This window comes from Chrysochloris asiatica, unplaced genomic scaffold (genome assembly GCF_000296735.1).
Source record: "Chrysochloris asiatica unplaced genomic scaffold, ChrAsi1.0 scaffold00255, whole genome shotgun sequence".
Lineage (NCBI taxonomy): Eukaryota > Metazoa > Chordata > Mammalia > Afrosoricida > Chrysochloridae > Chrysochloris > Chrysochloris asiatica.
In genome coordinates, this window is record NW_006408773.1 from 1,843,035 (window position 1) to 1,847,207 (window position 4,173).

General features: G+C 42.0%; 1 pseudogene; it reads left to right on the forward strand.

Annotated features, from left to right (window-relative positions):
- The first annotated feature begins 3,445 nt into the window (after positions 1-3,445).
- The window catches only part of LOC102840406, a 2,540-nt pseudogene continuing 1,812 nt past the window's right edge, over positions 3,446-4,173 (forward strand).

The following is a 4,173-nucleotide window of genomic DNA, read 5'->3' on the forward strand; positions in this document are numbered from 1 at the left end:
CCAATACCAGTCCATTTCAGCTTACTAATGTCTAAGATATCGAAGTTTATGCGTTCCATTTCGGTTTTGACAACTTCCAATTATTCCAGTTTCATAATTCGTATACTCCATGTTCCAATTTTCTATGGCTGTTTACAGCTGTTTCTCTTCATTTCATTTTGAGTTATACCCCATCATCAAATGAAGGTTCCAAGGGCTTTACGCCATTCACATCATCACAGTCAAATCTACTTTGAGCAGGCAGTTCTTCCCCAGTTATATTTTGAGTGCTTTCCAACCTGAGGGACTCATATTCTGGCTCTATATCTGACATTGTTTCTCTGCTATTCATATGGTTTTCAGTGACTAAATACTCGGAAGTAATTTGTCACTCCTTCTGCCTAGTCTCTCTTCGTCTGTAAGCTCATCTGAAACCTGTCCATCATGGGTGACCCTGATGGTATTTACAATACTGGTGACATAGCTTTCAGAATCACAGAAACTCACAAGCCACAATAGTACGACAAACTAACAGATGAGTGGTGGCACTAGATATTAGAGAGATGCAAATCAAAACAACAATGAGATATCATCTCACACCAGCAATGATAGCAAAATTCAAAAAGTAAAGGACAATAAGTGCTGGCATGGATGTGGATAGAATGGGACAGTCTTGCATTGCTGGTGAGATTTCAAATGGTCCAACAACTCTGGAAAATAATATGGTGCTTCCTCAGAAGGTTGGAAATAGAAATACCTTATGATCCAACAATTCATCTACTTGGTATTTACCCACAAGTAATCCGAGCCACAACACGAGTAGATATAGGCACACCAATGTTCATAGCAGTATTGTTTACAATAGCAAAAAGATGGAGACAGCCTAAGTCCCCATCAACTTAAGAATGGGAAAACAAACAGTGGTACATAAACACAATGGAATATTATACTACCTTGAATAATAACAAGGAAGCTGTAATCTACCACATAACATGGATGAACCTTGATGGCATTATGTTGAGTGAAATTAGTCAGTCATAAAAGGAGAAATACTGCATAGGACAATTATTGTAAAATAGTAAGAAAAACAACCCATACTAAAAGAGCGGGGATACTTTGCTAGTTACCAGGATGAGTTGGTGGATGAGGGGAGGAAAGGGAAGGTGGATCACAGGGTAGGAAATAGACACAGAATAGTTTAGTTTGGGTGCTGGCGATGGGGGCAAGCTACAAGAAGGGGGAGGGGAATGGAAGAACAAGGTGGATAAAAGTACAATTAGACAGGTTTGCATGGGCTAAGTGGGATACAGGTAAATAATGATGTATGCACAACCTTGGAACAACAGGGCTCTGGGATATAGGGATTGAGGCGAGGTTGGAATGGGCAAAGTGGGGGAAATAATGTTAAGATACTTGACTGGATTTTGAATCTTGGTTTCCCTTGCATGCCATTATAAAATAGAAACTGTAGGGGGAGAGAAAAGAATAGCCAGGAATATCACTATAGAAAGCTTGTAAGTTTGTCTTCTGCATATCATTGATTGAAATACCTAAAATGGGACTAGAGCTTGCCCAATGAGTGAGGCTTCCTGTGAAGACTCTGCATTGCATAAGACCATAGGTGGAATCCCGAAACCCAGTCAGAATCTTCTGAGGTAGGAAATTTCCACTTGAAAGTGCAAGCAGACAAACCTGGAGCAGCTAGAATAGAAGATACTTCCTTGAAAGAAAGACCAACAAGAAAAATAAAGAACTATAACGACAATCTGACTGAGTCTTAAAAAAAAACAAGCAAGTTACCTGCTCAGGAGACATCAAGGTAAGTGGTCAGGGTCCCCTCAGGGCAAAACACCTTCCAAGACTAAGACCCAATGGGAATACATGAGCAAACATGTGCTCTGACTGGTGAACTCATTGGTGACTGATAAAGGGAATTGAGGGAAAAACAGCAATGAAGCTGTGAGCTAAGTACAACCACTTTTAGTAGACTCCTGTGAACCCAAGAGGAGACCTGGTTGGCCATCAGTTTGGCAATACCTGGGACACCTAGGCCCAGAGTCATTGACATAACCACAGAGAACTAGAGTGGAGAATGAATCATCCAGCTGATAAGAAGAAAGTGCATTTGCACAAGAGCACCCACACTTGCAGATAATACCCACTTGACCTGGCTTCAGTGGCTAGATGATGAGAGCTCACGTAGAAGAAGAAAGAAGAGAAAAAAAAGAGAAATCTGATACAATTTGATGAACTTGACCTACACTTATGGATACAGTGGCTCAAAAGAGGGAATAATCTTTACAGCGAGGATCATTCCCACCCCTTCAATACACAGGGTAGGCAGGGATGTGCAACTTGGACATTGGATATCCAAATTTGGGGGTCTATAAAGGAAAGATTTTAGTGCTTTACAAGCTTTCAAGATGGAGCATAGTTCCAGAGGGCTTTGAGGAAGGTAGAATATCCACTGAGTAGTATCCAGTGTGTCTAGGCAGGACTGATAAAAGGAGATGGGGATATCACTCATGTGGTACAATAGTGAATAATTACTATCAGGACTGACTGTGAGGGTTGGAAATATAAAGGTAGACATTTTGTAGTAAAATAAGGAGAGTGATTGACTTTGCAGTCCAGGAGTGGAGGTCCATGGGACCATCAAGGGAGAAGAGCGTATTGTGGGACCCTACCCAGAGAAGCAGCAATGTCAGACATGGAGGTAGAGATGATGATGAAGAGAGATGGAGTGGCTGGGGACTCAAGAAGGGAGAGGGGCTGTGTGCTGGCTGCCGGTGGGCAGGCTTGCAGGGGTGCACCCTCTGGTTTTTTGAATGGTTATATATTCCTTAGTGCTTCGGTTTACAAGCAAAACAAACAAATGAAAACAAACAAACATAAAAAAACCCAGAGGGAATTGACGCAAATGTTGTTGATTGATGATGCATGGAGGGGATTGTAATCATTGCAATTAAATGAAAAATGATAGGATGAATGTAAAGCTTGATGTTCTCCCATGTAAACTAACACTCAACTAAAAAAAAAAAAAAAAGCAAATCAAAACACAAAGCAAAAAATTAAACTTGAAATCCAAACCTTAAAAAAAAATAACTATAAAAAGGAGGGTGAGGACAATATACAAGACATGAAGATTGAAGATGAACAATGAAGATAAGGGAAGATTTAGGGAGGTTTTCATGGACTAAATGGGTAGAGGTAAATAGTGATTTATATATAACCTTGGAACATCAGTGTTCTTTAAGTAGATACATGGATTGAGATATAGGCTGAATGTGGAAAAGGAGTGGAAAATATGTTTATGTGTTTGAGTCTGTTGTGGATATTGGTTTCCCTGGTCTACTATTGTGTGCTAAAAATGAATACTGGCCTGATACACTGCTGCTGCGGCAACTGAAGAAGGATCGCAGGCACTGGGCTAGAGGTGTGAAGTGGTGGCGGTGGCTGTGGAACCATGGAAGATGCTCTGAGCCCTGAGGAGAAGCTGCACCTTATCACCCAGAACCTGCAGGAGGTTCTGGGGGAAGAAAAGCTGAAGGAGATCCTGAAGGAGCGGTAACTTAAGGTTTACTGGGGAACAGCAACCACTGGCAGGCCACATGTGGCTTACTTCGTGCTCATATCTAAGATTGCAGACTTCCTGAAGGCAGGTTGTGAGGTAAAGATTCTGTTTGCGGACCTTCATGCATACCTAGATAACATGAAAGCCCCATGGGAACTTCTAGAACTCCATACCAGCTACTATGAGAATGTAATCAAGGCAATGCTGGAGAGCGTTGGTATGCCTTTGGAAAAGCTCAAATTCATAAAAGGCACTCACTACCAGCTCAGCAAAGAGTACACACTAGATGTGTACAGACTTTCCTCTGTGGTCACAAAGCACGATGGCAAGAAAGCGGAGCTGAGGTGGTAAAGCAGGTGGAACATCCTTTGCTGAGTGGTCTCCTGTACCCTGGACTCCAGGCTTTGGTTGAAGAATATTTGAAAGTAGATGCTCAATTTGGAGGTGTTGATCAGGGAAAGATTTTCACCTTTGCAGAAAAGTACCTTCCTACGCTGGGCTATAAGGAGCTCTGGTAGCGTAGTGGTTACAAATCGGGCTGCGAACCGGAAGGTCAGCAGTTAGAAACTACCAGCTGCTCCACGGGAGAAAGATGAGGTGATCTGCTCCCGTAAAGATTT